The sequence below is a fragment of the Symphalangus syndactylus genome, chromosome 1 (genome assembly GCF_028878055.3).
Source record: "Symphalangus syndactylus isolate Jambi chromosome 1, NHGRI_mSymSyn1-v2.1_pri, whole genome shotgun sequence".
Lineage (NCBI taxonomy): Eukaryota > Metazoa > Chordata > Mammalia > Primates > Hylobatidae > Symphalangus > Symphalangus syndactylus.
This window is the reverse complement of record NC_072423.2, coordinates 145,654,838-145,682,209: the sequence shown is the minus strand read 5'-3', so window position 1 is coordinate 145,682,209 and position 27,372 is coordinate 145,654,838. Positions and strand designations below refer to the sequence as shown.

General features: G+C 38.4%; 1 protein-coding gene and 1 pseudogene across 9 annotated transcripts in view; one reads left to right on the top strand and one right to left on the bottom strand.

The window, feature by feature from the left end:
• The window catches only part of TUSC3 (tumor suppressor candidate 3), a 340,062-nt gene that overhangs the window by 254,265 nt on the left and 58,425 nt on the right, over nt 1-27,372 (top strand). The window lies entirely within an intron of this gene.
• On the bottom strand, nt 6,716-8,300 carry LOC129486906 (clathrin light chain A-like; annotated as a pseudogene).

Sequence of the window (27,372 nt, the reverse complement as noted above, 5' to 3'; positions counted from 1 at the left end):
TCATTTGAGTGTTAGATCTTTTTCCATTACTTTGAGCCTATGAGTATTGTTACATGTAAAATGGATCTATTGGAGACGGAACATATTTTAATGCAGTTTTCCACTCTGTGTCCATTAAGTGGAGCATTTAGACTCTTTACATTCAGCGTTAATATTGATGTGTGAACTTTTCTTCCTGTCGTGGTGGTGTTAGCTGGTTAACTTTTAGTCTTGATTGTGTAGTCGCTTTATAGGGTCTCTGGGCCATGTGCTTATGTGTGTTTCTGTGGTGGCACACACAGAACTTTTGTTGTTCTTTTGTTTCCATGTTTAGAACTTTGTTAAGTAGCTCTTGCAAGGCCAGTCTTGTGGTAATGAATTCTCTTAGTGATTGATTCTCTGGGAAAGGTGTTATTTTTTCACTTAGCAGCTTAGTTTGGCATGAGATGCAATTCTTGGTTGGAATTTTGTTTCTTTAGGAATTCCAAGAGTAGGCCCCACTCTCTTCTGGCTTGTATGTTTTCTTTTTTTTTAATTATTATTATTTTTTATTTTATTATTATACTTTAAGTTTTAGGGTACATGTGCACAATGTGCCGGTTTGTTACATATGTATACATGTGCCATGTTGGTGTGCTGCACCCATAAAGTCGTCATTTAGCATTAGGTATATCTCCTAATGCTGTCCCTCCCCTCTCCCCCCACCCCACAACAGTCCCGGGAGTGTGATGTTCCCCTTCCTGTGTCCATGTGTTCTCATTGTTCAGTTCCCACCTATGAGTGAGAACGTGCAGTGTTTGGTTTTTTGTCCTTGCGATAGTTTGCTGAGAATGATGTTTTCCAGTTTCATCCATGTCCCTACAAAGGACATGAACTCATCATTTTTTATGGCTGCATAGTATTCCATGGTGTGTATGTGCCACATTTTCTTAATCCAGTCTATCGTTGTTGGACATTTGGGTTGGTTCCAAGTCTTTGCTATTGTGAATAGTGCTGCAATAAACATACGTGTGCATGTGTCTTTATAGCAGCATGATTTATAGTCCTTTGGGAATATACCCGGTAATGGGATTGCTGGGTCAAATGGTATTTCTAGTTCTAGATCCCTGAGGAATCACCACACTGACTTCCACAGTGGTTGGAAAACCTAGGCAATACCATTCAGGACATAGGCATGGGCAAGGACTTCATGTCTAAAACACCAAAAGCAATGGCAACAAAAGCCAAAATTGACAAATGGGATCTAATTAAACTAAAGAGCTTCAGCACAGCAAAAGAAACTACCATCAGAGTGAACAGGCAGCCTACAAAATGGGAGAAAATTTTCGCAACCTACTCATCTGACAAAGGGCTAATATCCAGAATCTACAATGAAGTCAAACAAATTTACAAGAAAAAAACAACCCCATCAAAAAGTGGGCGAAGGACATGAACAGACACTTCTCAAAAGAAGACATTTATGCAGCCAACAAACACATGAAAAAATGCTCATCATCACTGGCCATCAGAGAAATGCAAATCAAAACCACAATGAGATACCATCTGACACCAGTTAGAATGGCCATCATTAAAAAGTCAGGAAACAACAGGTGCTGGAGAGGATGTGGAGAAATAGGAACACTTTTACACGTTGGTGGGACTGTAAACTGGCTTGTATGTTTTCTGATAGGAAGACCTATGTTAGCCTGATGAGGTTCCGTTCATAGGTGATATGACCCTTTTCTCTAGCTGCCTTTAAGATTTTTCTTTGCATTGACCTTGGAAAGGCTGATGACTATTTGCCTTAGGGACGGTCAACTTGTGTAGTTTCTTGCAGGGAATCTCTGCATTTCTTGTATTTGCACATTCATTTCTCTAACGACATTGGGGAAATATTTGTGCGTTATATCCTCAAATATGTTTTCCAAGTTTTCTGCTTTCTCTTAAGAATGCACAATGAGTCATAGATTTGGTTGTTTTACATAATCTCATATTTCTCAGAGGCTTTGTTCATTTGTTAAAATTATTTTTTCTTTATTTTTATCTGACTGCGTTGATTTGAAGGAGTGATCTTCAGGCTCTGAAATTGTTTCTTCTGCTTGATCTAGTCTATTGTTAAGACTTCCAACTGTAATTTGAAATTCCTATGGTGGATTTCTCAATTCTAGAAGTTTAGTTTGTTTCTTTCTTAGTATATCTTCTTTGTATTTCACATTTTGGATTGCTTTTCTGACTTCCTTGGATTGGATTTCAGCTTCCTCTTGGATCTCATTGAGCTTCTTTGCCATCCAGGTTCTGAATTTCTATCTTCAATTTCGCACATTTCATCCTGGTTAGGGTCGATTGTTAGGGAGCTAGTGCAATCCTTTGGACATTACAGAACACTGACTTTTTCAATTCTTGTACTTCCTGCACTGATTCCTTCTCAGAAGGAGCTGGTGTTTCTTTTTCTTTTTGAATTTGCTGTTGTTTGGTTGGCACTTTTTATTTTTATATTCTTTTTTCCTTGAAGGTTTGACTATGGTATATGGTGTGTATAGTCAGTTGGCTTCGTTTCTGAGTACTTTCAAGATGGCCAAGACTTTGTATTTTTTCTTTGGTTGTAAATAGGTTCCTGTGGTGGGTTTCACAGGCTCTGAGTGTTGAAGCAATGTGGTTTTGTTTGGTGGTGTAATTCAGAGTGCAGTCCACTAGCTGACACTTAAGAGATAAGGGCTTGCAGATAGGATCTTAGTTCGGCTCTCCACTTTTGTATTTCACTGCATCCACTGTAGTGCTCTGGGGAGGGAAGGCAGGGGCGATATATGACTGCCTGTCTGGTTTCTGAGATTTGGTGGTAACTCATTCAACTACTGGTGCCTTTCCATTGTTTACCTTGCCCCTGGGGTGGGTGGGGGGCAGGCTCTAATGGGCTGTGCTTCTGCCTCCCGTAGAGCAGTCCAGGAGAGTCACAACTCCTTGGGAACCCACTTTTCCTCTGTATTTGCCAGAGTCAGAGCAAGTTGTGGAGTGTGTTCACTGGTGTTCTGGTGATGCAGTAGATGAAGGGCAGAGGATCCCTACCAGGGCAGTGGCACCATGTGTACAACTGGTATATTTTCAGCCTGGCAGCCCAACAGGCTTCAGTTCTCCTGACCTGGTGGGTCTCCCGCCAGTGTCTGCACCAGTAGCAGGCCCAACCGGCTAAGCTTGTCCTAAGCCTTCTGCACCTAGATCACTGTTCTAGGCATTTGATGCCTTGGGACTCCCTGGGGAAGAAGCTGCAGCTGGCTATCAGGCTGCATTCGTCCCGGACTGGTCTTATGAAAGGAGGGATGTCCAGCTCTGATGTCAGCACATGAGCCCATGCCACAGTCATCTCTGTGTTCTGAGATTGAGGGCTGCTTCCCCACTCAAGCTAAGGCCACAGATCTTCAGCTTGGTATCCCTGGGTGGTGTGGTGAAGTCCTGGGGAGTTGGGACCAGATGCAGGGGTTTGTTCTGTAGCCCCTGGATGTCAAGCAGCAGCTGTGCTGCAGGAGAGCAGACTGCTCCTAGGCCTCCAGCAAAACACTTAGATGGGGCAGTGGAGGCTGTGCTGTGGGCACACTTCTGCAAGATCGTTCAGGCAGGCAGGCTTAGGAGGGGCCACGGGGTTACATGGATCAGATGCACCCCAGTCCTGTGGCAATGGTGGCCCTGCTCTCTTGCAGCCTAGCAGATAGCAGTAGCTACAGCCACTCAGTACAGCATGGCAAGCCTTGGGGCATGGACACTTATGGTCACATTTTGCTAGCTGCACTGCATAGTGAAACATTTGGGGGTGCATACAAGTTTGAGCTATGCTTCTGCCTATTCTCTGGGTGGCTTCCCTGCCAGTTCAGAGGTCTTTGGGGGTCTTGGGAAACCTGTAGCTGGGATCCCAGAGGTATGTGGTGGGAGTGTGGTGCCGAAATTCCTTCACTCACTGCTTCCTCAGATCTGGTTCAGTATAGGGGGCCGGTCCTAGTGCCTAGCGACTCTGAGTGGCTTCCTAGCTTCCTCCCTCTTTAATCACAGTGTCCATCTCTTCTCTGTTGACTTGATGCTTTCTCACAAAATCTTTATTCAGAGTGTGATGGTTTATTTGATATTTTGATTCCTCTTGGTGGACAGTTCCCGGCTGTTTCTAGTTAGACACTTGAAGATTTTAAAAATTCTTAAACAGATGGATAGATAATTTACCTTAACAGAAAGTTTATTATTGATGTTCTGTCAACAGGGCCTGTGTTCTGAATTGTATTTTTCAGAAGTGGTATACACTGCAGTCCTCTGAGCTATTTATTTCTACTGCACATTGACCTTAACATCAACAGTGTACACTTGGGGGAAACACTGTTTAGAATGGCATATAGTTTGTGGCAGTCAACAGAATCAGTATATAACAGACCTATATGAGCTCTGAAATTCTGATTCTATCTTTAATCTTTAATAGCTTAATTTTCCAACTACATTGAGCAAATTGGGCCTGACAAGCTTAATGAAAGACAGGAGTATTTTGTTGGGTATTCATTTAGTTGTTAGGTTTTTTTTGAAAAATTAGTGGTATTTGTAAGGCTGGTGACTCTGCTCACGTTTTCATATATTAATTGTGAAATCAAACATGTCTAGGAAAACCTGAAGATTTTGACTAAGTGTTTCTTCATTGAGCTTAAATGTAAATGAATACAGAGAATATAAAGAAAATTAATAGTGCAGGTGGTGTGATGCTGTGCTGATTTGCAAGTTTGTTTGTCACTATTAAGATACTATGTAATGGTACAAGTCAAGTACTGATGGTCCACTTAACAGCATGAAAGTCAACACATAAGCAGTCATTATTGTGTAGCTAAAGGGAAACGATACAAACATATGGTTACATAGGACATAGAAACAATTTTTGTTGTTAAAAAAACAATAATCTTTAACAATATGCATTTAATGAAATAAAGCTTATGCGTAGCCTATAACTCCCACCATGAACAAACGCGTTATTTTCAAGATTTGGATTTTAGCTACTGCTTGAGGATTGCTATGGGTTTCCCAGATATAGTCCAAAAATTTTCACTGCATTATAATTCACTTGTGAGTAAAACTAAGTGTTATATTCTACATGCACATGCAGAACATTTTATCGCAAAATGTCCTACTGATTTAGTCTAAAATTTATCATCAAGGCATTTTTTTTTCTATTTCTTAGGCAGCCATATTATACTTTATCCAACTTTCTTCACTTTCATGCCTCAGGGATTTTGCACATGCTAGGTCTTTGAGAGTCATTAAGGGTGCTGTCATCCCATTTTTTAAACAGTTAAAAATCATATAGACTGATATAGATTAAATATAATTATTATGTTTTCAACAGAAATATTTACAAAGGGCATTCAGTAGCTTTATTACAGTCTTCATACCACCAGCAAAGAGAATGTTAACGTTGTCCTGAAATTTTTAAACAAAAAAACCCAGCTGGCCGGGCTTGGTGGCTCAAGCCTGTAATCCCAGCACTTTGGGAGGCCGAGGCGGGCGGATCATAAGGTCAGGAGATCGAGACCATCCTGGCTAACACGGTGAAACCGCGTCTCTACTAAAAATACACAAAAATTAGCTGGGCGTGGGGGCAGGCGCCTGTAGTCCCAGGTACTCGGGAGGCTGAGGCAGCAGAATGGCATGAACCCGGGAGGAGGAGCTCTCAGTGAGCCCAGATGATGCCACTGCACTCCAGCCTGGGCGACAGAGCGAGACTCCGCCTCAAAAAAAAAAAAAAAAAAAACCCATCAAGACGAGAGTAATTGACATACATTAAGGATATGCAGAAATCTTGGTGGTAGTATTTGGAATTGAGATTCTTCCCTCTTATTTATGCCTTTATTTTTCCATCTGATTAACATATTTGTTAGGTACTCTGTTTCCACTAGTGGTACAGATACATCACGCAGCTCATTGTCCAGTGGGGATACATAATATGATACCGGTTTGCCTCAAGTCTCAGTCTTCAGAGCCTCGCTTCTTATTGACTTGCATGATATTTGAGGCTGGAATTGTTTTAGAATTTTGCTTCAGTACCGTGGTCATTTTATGGCTGTGACACTGCATCTGATGTCTTTCAAACTCTGCCTTAATCTTTATATTCCTTTTTATTTTTTCATACTTGTGTCTGTCTAGTTAGCTTTGGTAGAACTCCATCTCTGGCATCTGTTGTTGCCACTTCATTCCTTCTTTCCGCCTGGTTTTAATTTTTAGTGTCACCGTTTAAACTACATACATTCTTGATCCTAACGTATGACTGAATCTTGATTGCCAGCCCAGACTGCTCTTATACTTCTCTTCAACTGTTGCTGCCTATCTATGATCCTGCCAATTAATTACAACGAAGAACCACGTGATTTGTACCCTTACTTCATGACAAAGCACTTCACACATGGTAGATACTAAATAAATGATACTGCATAGATAAATAAATCTTTATTTGCAAATAGGAACTCAAATTATATCTTTAGCCTTTCAAAATGTTAAGTATATCAGAAGAAAATTGTTTTCCCTGCTAACATTTGTTTGCAATTAAAACCACATGCACAGAGGGATTATAGAACTATATAATGAGAATGTGTTTTAATACGTCAAACTTCATCTAATACAGTTAATTATTCTCTGAGTATCAAGAAGAAATATTACATCAGAAGAGAAAGGATAAGAACAAAAAGAGAAGAATCAGTCCTCCCACAGAGAAGGGGATTAAGCTACCTGTTAACTTTTTCATATTCTTTAATTTTTTTCCTGTTAGGAAAATTGTGTAGTACATTGTAAAGAGTCCTATGGTCTTAAGAAAACCAAGGATATTATTTGCATCATGTCAATAAAGTTGAGTATAATTATATTAAAGATATTCATAATTATATACATTCAGGATTGAAAAAGCGTTTCTCATTTATAACTCTACAATTTCAAAATAAGATGTACATTTCAGTAACTCAGAAAAATTCTTTTCAGTGCAGGTTTATCAAGCATCATTAGGTTTTGATTCCATATAATGATAGTCTATGAGTTTAGTAAGTTTTTCATAGCCTTATCTGAAATAAAAATTCAAAAACTAACACTTCAGTATTCTTTTTTTTTTTTTTAACTTCTAGGTTCAAGCGTACATGTGCAGATCTGTTATATAGCTAAATTTTGTGTCACAGGGGTTTGATGTACAGATTATTTCATTGGCCAGGTAGTCAGCATAGTACCCGATGGGTAGTTTTATGATCCTCACCCTCAAGTATGCCCTAGTATCTGTTGTTTTTGTCTTTTGTCTTTTGTTTTTGTTTGAAATAGAAATTTATTCTCAGAATAACGCACAAAAGCACAGGTTGAGGCTAATGTTAGGAGATTGCCCTCCCTTCCATTTCCTCCTTCACCTCTCCTCTCTGTATGCGAGGGAGGACACAGTTGAAGGAAACGTGCAATCACAAACAACGATCAGCTCTAAACACAAAAAAGTTTGGTCCAAAAGAACTCAGCGTAATTAATCCAGTTACTTTGTAAGACTTCACTGGGTAGGATTAAGATACTGCAGATGTAGTGTTTCCAAGAGCAGTTTGTGAGTGCACCAGGGGTCGCCTGCTTGAGGGAGTTGAGGACTGAGTGCATGCAGGAGACCTCTTTGGCCTGCTTGCTGACTTGGGGTTATAGTTACACAACCAGGCCACCTGTTGCCACCCAGTGCTGGGGGATGACTCGTCAGTGTCATTTACAAAATCTTCTGCCCTGTTGTTTGCCTTTCTTTTCTGTAGCTGCCCGTCTTGTCTTGCACACCACTCTGCTAGCTCATTTATCGCTTTTTCTTTCCACTCTGCTTCTTGCTTCTGACAATAGGCAGCAAGGGCTTCTAAGCATTCCATTTTCTCTTCTTTCCATCTGCAGATATTTTCAGGCTGTGATTGGAATCGATCCACTTGTGAAATAGCTGCATAATTGTCTCTTGGACCGTTACTTTCCTGGTAGTAGTCACCATCATCACTCCGTCAACAGCACCTGGACTCCCAGCTGTTCACCTTGTGGCTGGGGCCTGGGGGTGACACCATCCAGGATGTCGAAGGCGACCTTGTTGTTCTTGATACCCGTAGTCTTGCTCTCTTGCTGTGCCAAGAAGGCCGCAGCTGGGTCTTCTTCACTGGCGCCAGCCACTCTGTTCCCCAGGACAGGATCCCCAGGGGTGCCAGCAGGGACACTGAATGGATCTCGCTCAGCCATGTCGTGCAATTTAACGACACAGACACCAACCCACCAACACCATGCCTGGCAATCGTGGCTGTGGTAGCAACTGGGAGATGTTGTTCCTTTCTTTGTGTCTATATGTACTCAGTGTTTACCACCCACTTATAAGTGAGAACATGGCTCTATTTGGTTTTCTGTTCCTGTGTTAGTTTGCTTAGGATAATGGCATCCAACTCCATTCATGTTTCTGCAAAGCACATGATCTCATTCTTTTTTATGGCTGCTTAATAGTCCATGGTGTGTGTGTGTATATATGTATAAATATACATATATATATATATATATATATATATATGCGCCACATTTTCTATATCTGTTCTACTATTGATGGACATTTAGGTTAATTCCATTTCTTTGCTCCTGTGAATAGTGCTGTGACGCACATACACATCTATGTGTCTTTATGGTAGAACAATTTATATTTTTTGAGGTGTATACACAATAATGGGATTGCTGGGTCAAATGGTATTAACTCTGTTTTAAGCTCTTTGAGAAATCGCCAGACTGCCTTCCACATTGGCAGAACTAATTTACACTCCTGCTAGCAGTGTATAAACTTTCTTCTTTTCCACAGTCTCACCAAAATCTATTATTTTATGTCTTTTTAATAGCCATTCTGATTGGTGTGAGGTAGTATCTCATTGTGGTTTTGATTTGCATTTGTGTAATGATTAACAATCTTGAGCATTTCTTCTTACGCGGTGGGCAACGTGTATGTTTGCTTTTGAAAAGTGTCGGTTCATGTCCTTTGCCCACTTTTAAAGGGAGTTTTTTTTTTTTTGCTTATTTAAGTTTCTTACAAATTCTGAATATTAGACGTTTGTCAAATGCATAATTTGCAGCCACCTTCTCCTATTCTGTAGGTTGTCTGTTTATGCTTTTGATAACTTCTTCTGGTGTGCAGAAACTCTTTAATTTAATTATGTCCCATTTGTCAATTTTTCTTTTTCTTGCAGTTGCTTTGAGTGTCTTCATCGTGAAATCTTTGCCAGATCCCATCTCCAGAATGGTATTTCCTGGGTTATCTTCTAGGAGTTTTATGGTTTTGGTTTTACATTTAAGCATTTCATGCATCTTAAGTTGATTTTTATGTACGGTGTAAGGAAGTGATCCAGTTTCAATCATCTGCATATGGCTAGCAGGTTATCCCAGCACGACTTACCAAATAGGGAATCCTTTCCCCATTGTTTGTTTTTGTCAGGTTTGTCAAAGATCAGATAGTTGTAGGTGTGCCGCATTACTTCTGTGCTCCTTATTCTGTTCCATTGGTCTGTGTCTGTATTTGTGCCAGTACAATGGTATTGTGGTTACTGTAACATTGCAGTATAGTTTGAAGTCTGGTAATGCCAAATGCTTCCAGCTTTGCCCATTTTGCTTAGGAGTGCCTTGGCTATTCTGGCTATTTTTTGGTTCCATATGAACTTTAAAATAGTTTTTTCCTAATTCTGTGAAGAATGTCCTTGGTAGTTTGATAGAAATATCACTGAATTTGTGGATTGCTTTGGGCAGTGTGGCCATTTTAACTATAGTGATTCTTCGTAATCATGAACATGGAATGTTTTTCCATTTGTTTGTATCATCTCTAATTTCTTTGAAAAGCATTGTATAATTATGAAATATTTCAGACATCTTTTACCTCCTTGGTTATCTGTAGTCTTAAGTATTTTATTCTTTTTATGGCAGTTGTGAATGGGATTTCATTCTTCATTTGGCTTTCACCTTGGATGTTGTTGGTGTCTAGGAATGCTATTGATTTTTCTGCATTGATTTACTATCCTAAAACTTTGCTGAAGTTGTTTAGCAGATCAAGGAGCTTTTGGACAGAGACTGTGGGGTTTTCTAGGTAGAGAGTTAAGTTCTCAGCAAACATAGATAGTTTGACTTCCTCTCTTTTTATTTTGATGCCTTTTATTTCATTCTCTTGCCGGATTTCTCTGGCTAGGACTTAACAGTACCATGTTGCATTGGAGTGATAAGAGAAGGCATCTTCATCTTGTTCACCTTTCAAGGGGAATGTTTCCAGCTTTGCCCATTCACTATGATGTTGGCAGTGGGTTTTTCATAGAGGGCTGTAATTTTTTTGAAATATGTTCCTTCAGCGTCTAGTTTGTTGAGGGTTTTTAACGTGAAGGAATATTGAATTTTTTTTGAAAGCCTTTCCTGTATGAAGATGATCAGGTGGTTTTTGTTTTTGTTTGGTTTTTGTTTTGAGACAGTCTCACTCTGTTGCCTAGGCTGGAGTGCAGTGGTGTGATCTTGGCTCTTTGCAACCTCTGCCTCCTGGGTTCAAACGATTCTCTTGCCTCAGCCTCCCAAGTAACTGGGATTACAGGCGCTTACCACCATGCCCGGCTAATTTTTGTATTTTTAGTAGAGACAAGGTCTCACCATGTTGGCCAGGCTGGTCTTGAACTCTTGGCCTCAAGTGATCCACCCACCATGGCTTCCCAAAGTGCTGGGATTATAGTCGTGAGGCACCACCTGGCACATGTGATTTGTTTTATTAGTCCTGTTATGTTATGCATCACATTTTATTGATGTGTGTATGTTGAACCAACATTGCATCCCAGGGATAAAGGCTATTTGATCATGGCGGATTAACTTTTTGATGTACTGCTGGATTTAGTTTGCTAGTATTCTGTTGAGGATTTTTGGATCCATGTTCATAAAAAATACTGGCCTACTGTTTTCTTGTTTTGTTGTTTCTCTGTCAGTTTTCGGTATCAGGATGATGCTAGCCTCACAGAATGAGTTTGGGAGGAGACCCCCTCTTTTTTTTTTTTGCAATAGTTTCAGTGGGAATGGTACCAGCTCTTCTTTATACATCTGGTAGAATTTGCCTTTGAATCCATCTGGTCCTGGGCTTTTTCTTGTTGTTAGGCTTGTTATTACTTATTCAATTTCAGAACTTATTATTGGTCAGTTTAGGGATTCAGTTTCTTCGTGGTTCAGTCATGGGGGGTTGTATGTTTCCAGGAATTTATCTCTTTCTTCTAGGTTTTCTAGCTTGCATGCATAGAGGTGTTTGTAGTAGTTTCTGAGGGCTTTTTTTTTTTTATATTTCCATGGAGTCAGTGGTAGCACCCCCTTTGTCATTTCTGATTGAGTTTATTTGGATATTGTCTCTTATTTTAGTAGTCTAGCTAGTGGTCAATTTACTACTTTTCCACTATTGGACTGTGTGGTTATGTCAGTTTCTTCATAGGTCTCTAAGAACATGTTTTATGAATCTTCGTGTTCCTCTATTGGGTGCATATATATTTAAGATAGTTAGGTCGTGTCGTTGAATTGAGCCCTTTACCACTATGTAAAGGGCTTGTCTTTCTTGGTCTTTGTTGCTTTAAAGACTGTTTTGTCTGGAATTAGAATACCAACCTCTGCTTTCTTCTGTTTTCCCTTTGCTTGGTAGATTTTCCTCTGTCTCTTCACATTGAGCCTATAGATGTCATTGTGTGTGAGATGGATCTGTTGAAGACAGCTTACCATTGGTGCTTGATTCTTTATTTAACTTGCTACTTTGTGCCTTTTAATTTGGGCATTTAGCCTGTTTACATTCAAGGTTGATACTGATATGTGTGGATTTGATCCTGTCATCCTACTGTTAGCTGGTTATTATGTAGACTTGTTTGTGTGGTTGCTTTACAGTGTCACTGGTGTATGTATTTAAGTATATTTTTATAGTGGCCAGTAACAGTCTTTTCTTTCCACATTTAGTACGCCCTTCAGAACCTCTATTAAGGTGGTTCTGGTAGTCACGAATTCCCTTTCAGAAAAGGATGTCTTACTTATTTGCTTATGAAGCTGAAGTTGGCTGGATATAAAATTCTTGGTTGAAAGTTTTCTTTTTTTTAAAAGAATGCTGAATATAGGTTGACTCTCTCCTGGCTTGTAGGGTTTCTGCTGTTTTAAGCCTTATTGGGGGCTCCCTTTATAGGTGATCTGGCCCTTTTCTCTAGCTGCCTTAACTTTTTTTTCCTTTCATTTTGACCTTAGAGAATCTCATGTGTCTTGGGATGGTCATCTTGTATAGCATTTCACAGGGGTTGTCTGAATTTCCTGACTGACTCTGAATGTTGGCCTCTCTAGCAGGCTTGGGGAAATTTTCACGGATGATATCCTGAAATACACTTTCCAAGTTGCTTGCTTTCTCTCCCTTGCAGGGACACCAATGAGTCGTAGATTTGGTTCCCTTTACATAATCCCATATTTTACATAGGTTCTGTTCATTCTTTATTGTTTTTTCTTGATTTCTGAATGAGTTATTTCAAAGAGCCAGTTTTGACCTCTGAGATTCCTTCCTCAGCTTGCTCAATTCTGCTGTTGATACTTGCGATTATATTCTGAAATTCTTTGAGTTTTTTCAGCTCTATCAGCTCAGTTTAGTTCTTTGTTGAAATAGCCATTTTGTCTTTCATCTCTTGTATAATTTTATTGTATTCCTTAGAATACTTGGACTGGGTTTCAACTTTCTCTTGAATCCTGGTAATCTTTGTTTCTATCCATATTCTGAATTGTATTTCTGTTATTTTAGCCTGGTTAAGAACCATGTTGGCTGGGCACAGTGGCTCATGCCTGTAATTCTAGCACTTTGGGAGGATGAGGCGGGCAGATCAACTGAGGTCAGGAGTTTGAGACCAGCCTGGCCAACATGGTGAAACCCTGTCTCTACTAAAAATACAAAATTAGCCAAGCAAGGTGGCGTGTGCTGGTAATCCCAGCCACTCAGGAGGCCGAGGGAGGAAAATCACTTGAACCTGGGAGGCTGCAGTGAGCTGAGATCACACCATTGCACTCCAGCGTGGGCAACAAGACGGAAACTCCATCCAAAAAAAAAAAAAAAAAAATGATTGTTGGGGAACTAGTGTGGCAATTTGGAGGTAAGAAGACACTGGCTTTTTGAATTGCCAGAGTTCTTGCACTAGTTTGTTTTTATCTTCGTGGGCTGATGTCCTTTTAATTTTTGAAGTTGCCATCTTTTGGTTGAGTTTTTTGTTCTTTTATCCTCTTTGATATCCTTGGGGCCTTGATTATGGTATAAGGTGGGCATGGTTGACTGGCTTTGTTTCTGGAAGATTTTGTGGGGCCATGGCTTAGCTCAGGACTCCCGAGCTGTGTGCCTTAACCCTGGGGGGCTGGTTTCAGGCCCTAGCTTTGTTCTGTGGTCCCTCCTGATTACTGGAGGGCTTGAGTTGTTCCCAGATCGCTGGTCACAACACTCCCATGAGTGGTGTCAGCCAAAATGCTTCATATGAAGGTGGCAGTGAGATGTGTGCTGGTTCACTTATGCCAGCAGCAGCAGCAGCCTGGCAGGGTGCATGCTCATTGCCCAAACTGAGGTATTGGGTGTGCTGGTGTGCTGGCATCCAAGCATGTGTTTGCACCATTGCCAGTGTCATAGCAGGGGCAGAGATTGTTTGGGCATGTGCCCTCCATTCACACTGGCAGCAGTGGCAGCGCAGCAGTGGCAGCGCAGTGTTTGGGGAGAGGCTAGTAGTGTCAGTGCAGTGGTGGTGTCAGTGGAAAGATTGGCCACAGGAGGGCATACAGTTAGCACCCGCTGATATGGTTTGGTTGTGTCCCCACCTAAAGCTCATCTTGAATTTTAACTCCCACAGTTCCCATGTCATGGGAAGGAGCCAGTGGGAGGTAATTGAATCATGGGGGCAGGTCTTTATCATGCTGTTCTCATGATAGTGAATAAGTCTTATGAGATCTGATGGTTTTATAAAGAGGAGTTCCCCTGTATTAACTCTCTCTTGCCACCATCCATGTAAAACATGACTTGTTCCTCCTTGTCCTCTGCTGTGATTGTGAGGCCTCGTCAGCCACATGGAACTGTAAGTCCATTAAACCTCTTTTTTCTTCCCAGTCTTGGGTGTGTCTATCAGCAGTGTGAAAACGGACTAATACAGTAAATTGGTACCGGTGGAGTGGGGTAATGCTGAAAAGCTACCCAAAAATGTGGAACTGACTTTGGAACTTGGTAACAGGCAGAGTCTGGAAAAGTTTGGGGGCTTTAGAAGAAGACAGGAAGATGTGGGAAAGTTTGTAACTCTCTAGAGACTTGTTGAATGGCTTTGATCAAAACGCTGATAATGATATGAACAATGAAATCCAGACTAAGGTGGTCTCAGATGGAGATGAGGAACATGTTGGGAACTGGAGCAAAGGTGACTCTTGTTATGTTTTAGCAAAGAGACTGGTGGCATTTTGCCCCTGCCCTAGAGATTTCTGGAACTTTGAACTCAAGAGAGATGATTTAGGGTATGTGGTGGAAGACACTTCTAAGCAGCAGAGCATTCAAGAAGTGAGGTGGGTGCTGTTAAATGCTTTCAGTTTTATAAGGGAAGCAGAGCATAAAAGTTCAGAAAATTTGCAGCCTAACAACGAGATAGAAAATAAAAACCCACTTTTCTGAGGAGAAATTCAAGCTGGCTGTGGAAATTTGCATAAGTATTGAGGAGCTGAATGTTAATCCCCAAGACAATGGGGAAAATGTCTCCAGGGCATGTTAAAAGTCTTCAGGGCAGCCTTTCCCATCACAGGCCCAGAGGCCTAGGAGGCAAAAATAGTTTTGTGGGCTGGGCTCAGGGTCCTCGTGCTGTGTGCAGCCTAGGGACTTGGTGCCTTGCATCCTTGTCGCTCCAGCTGTGACTAAAAGGGGCCAAGGTACAGCTTGGGATGTGGATTCCGAGGGCACAAGCTCCAGGCCTTGGCAGATTCCATGTGGTTCCTGTGAGTACACAGTCAAGAATTGAGGTTTGGGAACCTCTGCATAGATTTCAGAGGATGTATGGAAACACCTGGATGTCGAAGCAGAAGTTTGATGCAGGGGTGGGGCACTCATGAAGAACCTCTGTTAGAGCAATGTGGAAGGGAAATGTGGGGTCAAAGCCCTCAAACATAGTCCCTACTGGGACACCGCCTCGTAGAGCTGTGAGAAGAGGGCCACCATGCTCCAGACCCCAGAATGGTAGACCACTCACAGCTTACACTGTGTGCCTGGATCTCTGCATCCCTGGTATGAAACCCACTTGATCATCTGTTCAGGTGGATTATCTGTTTGATATGTTGTTGGGTTCAGTTAGCTAGCATCTTGTTAAAGATTTTAGCACCTATGCTCATCAGGGATATCGGTCTGTAGTTTGCTTTTTTGGTTATGTCTTTTCCTGGTTTTGGTATTTGGGTGATACTGGCTTCATAGAATGATTTAGGGAGGCTTCCTTCTTTCTCTATCTTGTGGTGTAGTGTCCCTAGAATTGGCACCAATTCTTCTTTGAATGTCTGGTAGAATTCTGCTGTGAATCTAGCTGGTCCTGGACTTTTTTTTTGTTGGTAATTTTTAAATTACCATTTCAGTCTTGCTGCTTGTTATTGGTCTGCTGAGGGTATCAAACAAGCTAGGAGAGTTGTGTCTTGCCAGGAATTTTAACCATCTCTCTAGGTTTTCTAGTTTAGGCACGTAAAGGTGTTCATAGTAGCCTTGAATGATCTTCTGTATTTCAGTGGTGTCAGCTGTAATATGTCCCTTTTCATTTCTTATTGAGCTTGTTTGGATTTTGTCTTTATTTTTTTTTTTTTTTGGTTAATCTTGCTTATGGTCTATCAGTTTTATTTATATTTTCAAAGAACCAGCTTTTTGTTTCATTTATCTTTTGTATTTGTTTTTGTTTCAATTTCATTTAGTTCTGCTGTGATCTTGGTTATTTCCTTTCTTCTGCTGAGTTTGGGTTTGGTTTGTTCTCGTTTCTCTAGTTCCTTGAACTGCGACCTTAGATGGTCTGTTAACGCTCATTCAGACTTTTTGATATAGGAGTTTAGGGCTATGAACTTTCCTCGTTGCACAGCCTTTGCTGTATACCAGAGGTTTTGATAGATTTTGGCTGTCTTTGTGAGGGTGCCAAGTGCTGGGGGGTCTAGTTGGCTATCTTGCTGCAACTTTCTCAAATGCAAATATCTTGACCACAGAATCAGAATTTTTTTCATCTTTATCATCATCTCTATAAGGCTGCACATACCTGTTGAATGAATGAATGAATGAGCCAAAGAAAATGCATATAAAATGACCAGACCTAATGGGTTATGTACATTTTATTATCTGTTTAGGTCATAATACTGCCTGTGTTTTCCTATGTATTTATAAAATGGAAAGGATTTTGTTTTTGTTGGCCTGTTTTTGGAGTAACCTGAGAAATTGTTTTACATTTATTTCGATTTACGCAGTAACTAGCAGACTTTACTATATATAATGCAAAGATTATTATTTGTGAAATTATTTCTAGCCTTCTAACAATATCAGTATTTAGTCTAGTTAATAAATTACCTGTACAGATTATACCAGAGTTTAATATCTTTGAAAAGTTTTGGACTTATCCAAAATATATTTAATTTGATTTACCCCAAACTGTGTGTTGAAATACAAAGTTAATATACACCATACAAATTTAAAAACAATTTAAAATATTGCTTTTCTTTACTATAACTTAAACTTTTCTATTTTATCCCTTAAAATGAAACTTAAAAAATACTGTTGAAGTTTATAATATTCAAAGTAAGCCCTGTTCCTAAAATGAATTTTATAATAGACGTCTAGCAAAGCTGCTGTGTTAATAATGCAAAAATGCTGTAATTCTCTCCCAAAGAAGCAATTACTGTGAAAAGCAACATTTTATTTCTGCCAAGAAAAAAAATTATTGTGTTCTACATCAAATTCTGCAAGAATCAGTTAAAAAATCTATAAGTTAGGACTTCACAATTTCTTTCACTAAACGTATGAAAACAATTATGAAATAAGTGGTAACTATATATTGTGTCTGAGATTTGATTTTCAGTTTATATACTTAAATCCTTAAGTTATAATTTTAGGTTCAAAATATAAACTCAACTTCAACCTCAGGAATGCTTTTCCCATTATATGAGACTGCCTCAAACCTCATTTATGGTTTAGAAATGTCTTTATTATGTTATCAAGGTAATCTCTACGGCACCTAAATTGTTTATACTATTATATCTCAGAATATTTGCTATTAGGTAATTAGAGTATCTGACAATATTAGATATTTAAGATATTTTTTCTGTGCCATTCTCATTACTAGGTGGAAATGAAATGTTTTTTACATATTTGACATTGATACATCTTCATTATGCTCTTTTATTGCTTATAAATAGAAATTGTTATTTTTCTCCAGTTTGCTTATCAGTAAGTTAACATATTAAGCTCTGAAAGCATTGACCATTCTCTTTTCTTCGTTTTTTTTTTTTTTTTTTTTGAGACAGGGTCTCCTCCTGTGGCCCAGGCTGGAGTTCAGTGGCGTGATCACAGCCCACTTTTAACTTCAAAATCCTAGGCTCAAGCCATCCTCCTACCTCAGCCTCCTTAGTAGCTGGCACTACAGGTGCATGCCACTGCGCCCAACTAATTTTTAAAATTTTCTGTAGAGACAGAGTTTTGCTATGTCATCTAGGCTGGTCTTGGACTCCTATTCCAGCACTGGCCTGCCAAAGTGCCGGGATTACAGGGGTGAGCCAACCATGCACAGCCATATTCAGCCTATTTTAAATGAACAATTTTAAAAAAATACACTGTAAATATAACTAGCAATCATTTAACTGTAACGACTATTCAGTGAATTGTAATGTATATTTCATTACTGGTTATTAAGTCATTACTAAAGGGATTCTCATTTTAGAAAAAGTGTTTGTCATTTTCTCCTAGCACTTTCATTCACCATAGTTCTCGAAACTTTCAAACTTTTAGACTGTACTCTCTCACCACTGTTCTTGCTCTCTCTGTACTATTTCGTTGATGGTAGTGAAACAGACTACTTGGATTTTAGTGTCCAGCTGTCAGTATTCAAAATCTACCATAAAACCTAGCATTAACAATGGTAATATGATCTGACATAATTGTTGTGACTTTTAAAAAATGCTGTTTGTTCTAGGAAAAAGATTATATGCAGAAACTTATTTCCTTATTAATAGTTGTATTTTCAAATGAACTTTATATCCTGATAGCACATGACATTTTCCCTCTAATACGAGTTTGAAAGATGAGGAAGTTGTGTAACAAGAGTGAAAAGCCATTGGAATACTTTGTTGCTTATGAGATTTAGCGCACTTTACAAAGAGTATGGACTTTTTTTAGGCATTGTACAGGAAAAGTCTAATTCAATGTTTTATAAAGCACTTAGAGGTCAAATAGGACTATTAAAATAGATTTCTTTTGACCAAGTGATTATCCTTTCAACAAGTGCTATAGAAGGAAGAATTATATAGGCATCAGCAAAAGCCTCTATATAATGTCTTGCTAGCGCATTTTTTATAAATAGCACTTGAGTCAGCAGAAAGGGCGTTCCAATATTGCAACATTAGAATCTTTTTGTAATCTTTTTATTATCTACTTTTGAATAGAGTCTATTATTAGTTGTAGGGATTAAATACCCTGTCCTGTGTGTGTTCCTTAGATTGAAAACAGGACAAGATTACAGTGAAAGCAGCAGCTTAGGGTATGAAATTCTGAATCCAAATACATTTCAACTCCAGATAATCTCTGGGTCAAGAAAGCCGGTTGCACTGACTCAGAAAAAAGTTTTTCATGCTTTTCCACTAGACATACTCACACTTCAAGTCATTTATTTAATTCATTTCAATGAATAACTACTGTGTGCTTTTCCCTCTGTGTAGCTCTGGGGATGTAACAGTATTCTCGGCTGAATTCCTGTATTTGTGAAGTTCATAATTTATTCAGGGCTGCAGGTGATTCTACAGTTAATTTCTGATAGAATATGAGACTAGCTATAATCATAATACAAGCAAAGTGCTGTGTGAACAGAGTAAGTAGGAGTGAAAGAGCCTTTTCCTTAGGCTGGATATTGTAGGAAAAAAATTAAATTCCTTCAGTTAATGGACAAGTGGAAAGATAGGACAGAATGAATAAAGGCCATATGCCTTGTTGAGGGAAGAGAGAGTAATTTGATGTGGTTAGTGCCTGTAAGTGTTGAGAAATGAGGCTAGAAAGATAATTTGTTACTAGATTATGAAGGACCTTGAAAGCTTTGTGGTAATTTGCTCCTAATCATCTGAGCAGTAGGAAATCATGGAATGATTTGAAGAAAGAGTGGTGTTGGGTAGTTACCTAAGAAACTGTTTGTTTAAAGAGACAGATGTCTCTTTCAGTGTTTGTCTGAAAAAGAATGTTTGTTTTTCCTTTTCTGGTCCTTTCTCTAGAGAGAACGGCTGGAGCTTTTTTTTTTGGCTTTGCCTGTTGGTGTTTCTGGGTTGCCCACTTCTCCAGTATCATCCAGTCCAGGATATGTGAAGTGAAAATCATTGTGCTAGTCCAGAGGTCCCTATTCTGTGTGCTTTCTTCTCTCTACCTTTCAGAATCTTCTTATGTTTGTTTCATATGTGATGTCCAGGGTGTTTGGCAGTATTTAACCAGAGGGACAAACACAAGTACATCCATCTTGTCTGGAATTAGAAATCTTAAATGCACTTTAAAAAAATGTTACAGAAGTAAAATGTACAAATAGTGTAATACACAGATCTTAAATGCCTATTTTAATAAGTGTATATTTCCCTGTAATAATCAATATGAAACCTTTTTATTCCCCCACAAAATTTCCTCAGGGCCTCTTGTATGTATATCTGCCATTCCCCATAGGAAGCCACTGTTACGATTTTTATCACCATAGATTACCTTGTCTATGCTTGAAATTCACATAAAATGAATCACATCGTACGTGTCTGGATAGTTTTAGTTAACATATTTTTGAAATTGAAGATGATTTGTAAAATACTGTGTATGTGTGTATTTTTTACTTTAAACATTTTTAAGCCATAGAATAATATTACAAGAATAGTGTTTCAGGAAGGAAGTTAATTTTGTAGTCGATATAGTAGCTGTTTTGGGTTTGGGGGTTGTTTGATGGTTCATTATAGAAGTAGGTGCATGGAGATGTTGAATTACCCTCAATGTCATCAGTCTGTTAATAAAGCAAAGCCAAGTGTATTCGAATTTAACTGCAGAGAGAAAAACTGTGCAGTGTTTCAGAAGGAAGAAGTAGAAGAAGGATATTTATAGGGCTTTGGGATCTGTGCTAAAATAGTTTAAGGTGGGCTTTTTAAGACAGGCAGCTTATGTGGATTAGGCAAATTCTGTGATGGAACAGTTTAGGTTTGTTGGACACTGAGGCAAGAGTCTTTAAGCTGTTTATCCAGGTGTATGGGCTATTGTCTCTAATAAATTGGTCTGTGAGAATTTCTTGAAGCAAACAGTAGGTTTTTTTTTTTTTTTTTTTTTTTTTTTTGGTTTATAGTCTTATCTTTGCCAGGCAAAGATTTCCTTGAATAAACTACTAAGTCATGTTGACACAGATGGTCTCAGTTCTCAGAGATAAGAGGTTGTTGATGAATTTGAGGTTTTTAAGGCCACTACCAGGATAATGGAAATGGGATGAGAATGGAAGAGCTATTATGTAAGAGACCAATCACAGCTGTGTGGAGAACAAAATCTAGAGAGCCCATTTTCTCCACCTGACGGGGCTTCCTTTTGTAGAACCTTTTTGTTTACTCTGGCGTTTACTCGTTAAAGACTTTTCATAGATATTTCAGATGGAAAAGACTCTAATGTTACCAAAGCCAGAATCTTCTATTTAAGAAACCCTGTTGTAAACATTGGTATTAAATAATAGTTGTTGAGCCTCTTCTTAAACAATTTAGATAGGGAACTTGCTTTCTCATGAGACAGCCAGTTTTAGCTTTAGAATGCTTTATTTGTTGAGAAAACCTCCCTCTGGAATCTCTTGGAATAAATACCTTCCAAGTTTCTCATATCAGCTGAACAAATATTTGAGGTGGGTATTCACACTGGTCTTTCTTTCTAGGCAACCTGTTTCCAGCTCTTTCAGCAGTCATCATGCCACAGATTGGTAGTGTCTCACTATCCTGGTTTCTATTCTCTGCTTTGCTCTCCAGTTTGTTGGTGTCACCATTAATACCTGCAGTGTTCAAGTTGAATACTGTTCTCCAGATGCATTCTGAACAGGGAGGAGTGGAAGTATTACCTTTCTTTCTGTGTACCAGACTTATATTACTTAAAATAACAAATTGAAACAAACAAGCAACAACAACAACAAAAAAGCCACAACTAAGTCCTCTTTAGCTTTTCTAATAGCTTCATCAGACTAGAAACTCATGGTTCACTTGGTTTCACCATTGCTAGGCATAGTTGACAGTGATTGAGAGTTTCAGAAAGATGAGCTGAAATTGTTTACGTGCATGATGCCAAGAAGTATACTGTCCCTGTTTACTAATTAAACAAACAAAAAACACACAGCCGGGCAATGGAGGTAGTAGCGAGGCTATCTTCTTATTGTTTGTTTAACTTAGACCCTGCTATAGGGAAGAACTGCTGAGATTCTTTCATGTTGATTTCCCAAATGATTACAGAATCTCAATTTAGTTGCATAGCTTGCTATTATTAGGAAGAAAGTATCTTTCTAAACTCTTTATAAATTCAAGAATGTTATAGAGAAAGTATCAGGGGACATTAGTATAGCTATAAACTTTAAAGAGATATGTGACTTGAGCCTAATTAATTAAAGACTATAATATTATGGAAATAGAGGTAAAACAAATAACATATTCCAGCTACTCTACACTTTTAATTTCCTTTTCTGAACCCTTCTAAGTGGGAATTTTTTCTTCAAATTTAATGTACTTTGGGTTGCAGTCGAGTTGGAGAATTTGAAGTTTGTCTTGTTTTTAACATTTTTTAAATATTCATTAGTGATATTGAAAATAACAGCTTTGGGCAGCCTTGTTGTCTTTGGCCATTTGGGTTGCTATAAAGGAATACCTGAGACTAGGTGATTTATAAAGAAAAGAGTTTTATTTGGGTCACCATTCTGCAGGCGGTACAAGAAGCATGGCACCAGCATCTGCTTCTGGTGAGGGCCTCAAGCTGCTTCCACTCATAGCGGAAGTTATGGGGAGCCAGCATGTGTAGCAAGTAACATGGCAAGTGAGAGGAGTGAAGTACCAGTTTCTCTTAAATCATGGGAACTAATAGTGGAAGAACTCATTCATTACTGGGAGGGTGGCACCAAGTCCCCCATGACCCAAACTCCTCCTATCAAGCTCCACCTCCAACAATGGGGATCCAATTTCAACATGAGATTTGGAGGGGACAAACATACAAACCATAGCACTGTATTCATTAGCTCATTCGCTCAGCAAAAGTTTACAGAGTGCCTGCTATATGCTGTCTTAAGCAGTCTGACTTGGCACTGCAAAGTAAGTGACGAACAAAATAGATAAAGCTTATAACCTCAGAAAGCTTTTATGGTAGCCAAGGGACACAGACAGTGAAAAAGCATGTATGTCAGGTGATAGTAAATACTTTGAAAAAAGTAAAGCAGAGTGATAGAAGGTTGAGGAGAATGCTTTTTTATACAGTGTTCTGAAAAGGCCTATCTGAAAAGAAGTCATTTAAGCAGAGACCTGAAGGAAATGAGAGAGTGATTTATATAGTATCTGGAAGATGGAACAGCAAGTGCAAAGGCCCCAAAATGGAAACATTCTTAATGGTTTTTTTTTTGGAATAGCAAGGAAGCCAATATGATTGTAGTAATGAGAGTGAGGAAGAGAGTGGTAGATATGATTAGAGTGAAACATTGCTGTGCTGTGGGGCAGGGGCAAGAGCACAGGTTGACATGTGTTCTATGTAAGGCCTTGTAAACTCTGTTAGGGACCTTGAATTTTAATCTAAGTGATGTGGAAGCCATTTGAAGGATATCAAGCCAAGGAGTGAGATAATCTGACATTTTTAAAATCACTTATTTTTGAGAAAGATACCTACATAGCTTTATTGGTTCTTTGTTCTCATTCGGTTTATGGCAACTACTAAACTAGACTGTAACGCTGGTTCTCCACAGAGCACATAAATACCAACTAAAGGAAACTTTCTTTTTTTTCCTTTTCTCTTTCCCAACCCACCTCCCCTGTGTCTGTGTACATCCAATCCTTCCCCTCTTTTTCCTTTCAGCAGCAGATATATGATGCTTGGGATGTAAAAAGAATGAGCATTGTTTGCTCCTATATTGACCCTAATGAGTTTTGGAATAGGAATGATCGTTACTTCTTACGTTTGATTTTTTAGATAAACTGAGAATCAAAAGGGTTAATTGATTTGCCCAAAAGCACATAACAAGTTAATCACGAAGCAGTTAGAACCCATGCTAGCTTCTTTGTTAATCCTATATTCTTTAAAAAAAATAGTATTTATTATTTGGATCACTTATTATATAACTTACTAGGTTTTTCTCTGTGGCATCTCATATTTTATACCTTTATTTTATTAGTGTATTATTTTTTATGTCTTTGTACTTTCATGACCCATTTCTTCAAAGATAATTTAAAATGACCTGGGTGCATGATTTTTTTTTTTTTTCTCGGACCTTCTTAACGACAGGAATTAGAGCCATAGTTACCAAAACAATTATTCTAAAGAAAGAGTACAGAGACATTGATTTGATGATGAAAGGAAGCACTGCTGGAATGTTTTCTTAGCTTCTTATGATGAGTGGAGGTTCACAGTGGTATATTTGTTTAAAATAAGAAAGATTTACTTTGAACAAAAACTATTTAAACAAGAAGACTGCTCAAATTATTGTTATGGAAAACCAATCCAGAATCTATTCATTTTTATGAAAGCATTTGTAGAAATCAGAATGAATATAATATTCCATTAAATTAGATTGATCACCTAACAGTAATGTGTAGTGTATATAAATAAAAATTTATATAAACTGAATAAAATATTTTCTTGTATGTAACCAATTTTGGTGGGTAATATGTCAGAGCTACCAGACTTACCTTTAAAATGATTCTTCACAAAGCGCTGATAGCTTGCTCTGATAAAAGTTTCTCAGAAGGCTGAATTCGAACATCCTTGAGCATGGCTCTATGTGATAGAGTGGAAGAAAGAAGGTCTTTGTGCGTCTCTTCAATATTTAGTGGTCTTTGTGCATCTATCCTGCGTAGTACTGCTTCAGCCCAATGATGATGGCAGGTGGGTCATCTTCAGTCCGTTAGAGTTTGTAGGTATTACAGAAATAGCTTCTCTTTTGGTTCTCATCCCCTCCTTCATGCTTTACGACGTACATATTATCAGGTAAAACTATGCCGCCTTTCCTGCTAGTGTACCTGGAATCTCTGTGCTGTGACATAACAGAGGCATCCATTTTACATGGAATCTCTGTGCTGTGACATAACAGAGGCATCCATTTTACATACTTGTTTTCTTATGTTTTATAAGTTTGGAGTTTAGATTCCAGTGAAGTACTCTTTAAAGATACTCATATTATACATGGTTGGAGCTCTCAAATTTTAGCTGTGAGTCTAACAAAAATAGTTACCCTTTGTACCTTATTAAACCAGATTATAATCTAGAGACCGGGGTGTTAATTCCTGTTGTCTCAGTCCTCCTGATGTATTATAATATTGCATAATGTTTCCCTAAATTTTCAGTAAATAATAAATTACTCTTATTGCATATATATGGTATATTTTGGTATATATTTGTGTTTGCTGTTTATTTTCATTTGAGAGTCTAATAGTGTTAATTCTTTGTATTTATGTTGTCAATAAGTCAATTAAGGAAGCGAAGGAAAAAGAAAGTGTTATTTTTTCACGAGCAGCATTCTATTTTGCAGTGCTTTCCTCAGGAAATGAAAGAAAGATTTCTCATAATCTAACAAGAACATCCAATTCCATGTTAAAATATTGGTTTTAAGTAAGCCAATTAAGAAAGTACCCTTCAAACTTTTTACATGACTATTATCATTCAAATAGATGTCAGAGTCATAATATGAATACTTAAAAAGGGTTTGAAATGTCAATAGAAGAAGCTTCCACTCTGAGATTCTATTTGCAGGAATGGAGAAAAGATAACAGTATTATCAATTTCGTGTAGCTCATACTGAAATGTGGATTTTAATACAAGATGTTAATATACGAATAAATATTTCATAACCTGAAAATAAAATAATTATGCCTTCTGTATGGATGAAACAAACTACATTGAACTCGTGATTGTGCAAATATGATCACGAGCATTTGCTAAGCACCCTTCCATTGTACAGTGACATTTTAGTAAAGTACTTCTAGAGAAGCATGTATTTCAGCTATCAACTTTATTCTTTTACTATTTTGTCCTTTTAAATTTGGGAAGTTAAGTTGTAGGGCACATGAAGTTGATTCAGCCATCCAGAGCAACATAAAAAACTGATAATTAGAAAAATGCTACTTTTCATCAGTGGATCATATATTATAAGTCATCATTTGTTGCTATAAAAGTGTACTTTATGGGTTTTGGACTCCATATAATTTACCTGAGTGCCGACTTTTTTTGAGTTACTATGTCTCAAAGCTTTATCACCATTGGTTAGTAGCATACTAAAAGTCTGTGAAACTAACCTAATTTTATATCAGATGGTATATTTGAGATTTAGTCACTTTCATAATGCCTACATAAAATACTTGAACTGGTAATGTAAATGCATATACAGCTAAAAATGCTTATGCCAAGCTATTCTCAGTAAGCTTTAAAATTTACATTTAAGAAATCTGAAATGTGGTTATGTTGGACTTTTGTTTCCTGTCCTGAACTTCTGCAATAAGCATTGTAATAAGAGTCACATCATATAGTCTGTCTTTTCAGTGATTGAATACAGGAGAAGAATGTCTAAGTTTTGTGCCCTGTGTTTTTTAAACCTATATTTTTTATATTTTAGCAAGTCATTTTTGATCTTATATTGTGGCAAACACCACCACTAAATACCAGAAATCAAAGCACAAGTCATTTTTCTCTCCTGATGTTTTCCCAGGCCTGTAGGGGAAATGACATGTAAGTACACAACAGCCATGCAGCTTGGTGACAGTCAAATATAATGTTGAATGTATTTCTGCAGGAGCAAAGATGGAACAGCAGCTTATTGCCTAGATGACTCTCTAGGAGATGTGGAGTGGGAAATGGAAAAGCTCAGATGTTAATTTAAGTGGGAATTTGACATGTGCATCACTGGGTGTATGAATTTTCTCGGGCTGTCACAACAAAATGCCACAAACCGGGTAACTTTAAAACAACACAGATTTGTTCTCTCACAGTTCAGGAGGCTGAAGTACAAAATCAAAAGATTAGCAGGGTTGGTTTTTTTTTGGAGATTCTGAGGAAAGAACCATCCCATGCCTCTTTCCTAGGTTCTGGTAGTTGCTGGCAGTTTCTAGCGTTCCTTGGCTTGTATTAAAAATGCCCCACTCCAGTCTTTGCCTCCATCTTCACATCCCCTTCTTCTCTGCTTCTCTGTGTGTCCTTTTCTGTCTCTTATAAAGATACTTTCATTGGATTTTGGGCCCACCTAAATCCTGAACTAATTAAATCTATTTCCAAATAAGGTCACACTCCAAGTTAATTTTTGGAGGAGGACATCATTCAACCTCACTACACTGGGCAGAGTAGCATAAGACAGTAAAGAAAATACCCAAAGGCCTAGAGGTATGTAAAAAGTTATTGGTAGATTCAGGGTAATAAATTTAGAGGAAATGGAATAAATGGAGTGTGGAGGAATATTGAGAAAGTTGATTGGGAATAGATTAGGAAAAACCTTGTGTGCCACAGGAATTTGTTCAGACTCTGCTATAGGCATTTGGGTACCAGAAGCCTGTAAACCTTTGAGGTGCATGAGCAGATTTGTATTTTAGAAAAGTGACACACAAAACTGAAAGACTTAAAAGACTAGTTTGAAGACAGAAGTAACATATAATGACTTCCTAAATCAAAATGTGGTGGTGATTTAAGAGTGATGATTATTCAGCTTCATCTGTGGTTCAGTGAGCAGTGTTTAGAGAGGGTTGAAATGATTTTGAGGATGCTTTGGGAGGCAACTTGATAACATATGCCGTAACTAAGAATTTTGGTGGGGAAGAAAGATAAAACATTCAATTTTTAAATAGAGAATTGGGTTAAACAGTCAATCAGCATTTATTTAATACTACTTTCTGTCTAGCATTAGTGTAGATACTTTGGAGATTATAATCATGGCTTCTATTTCAAGATCTTTACGATACCTGGAGTCATGATACTGATAAAAGTGAAACAGA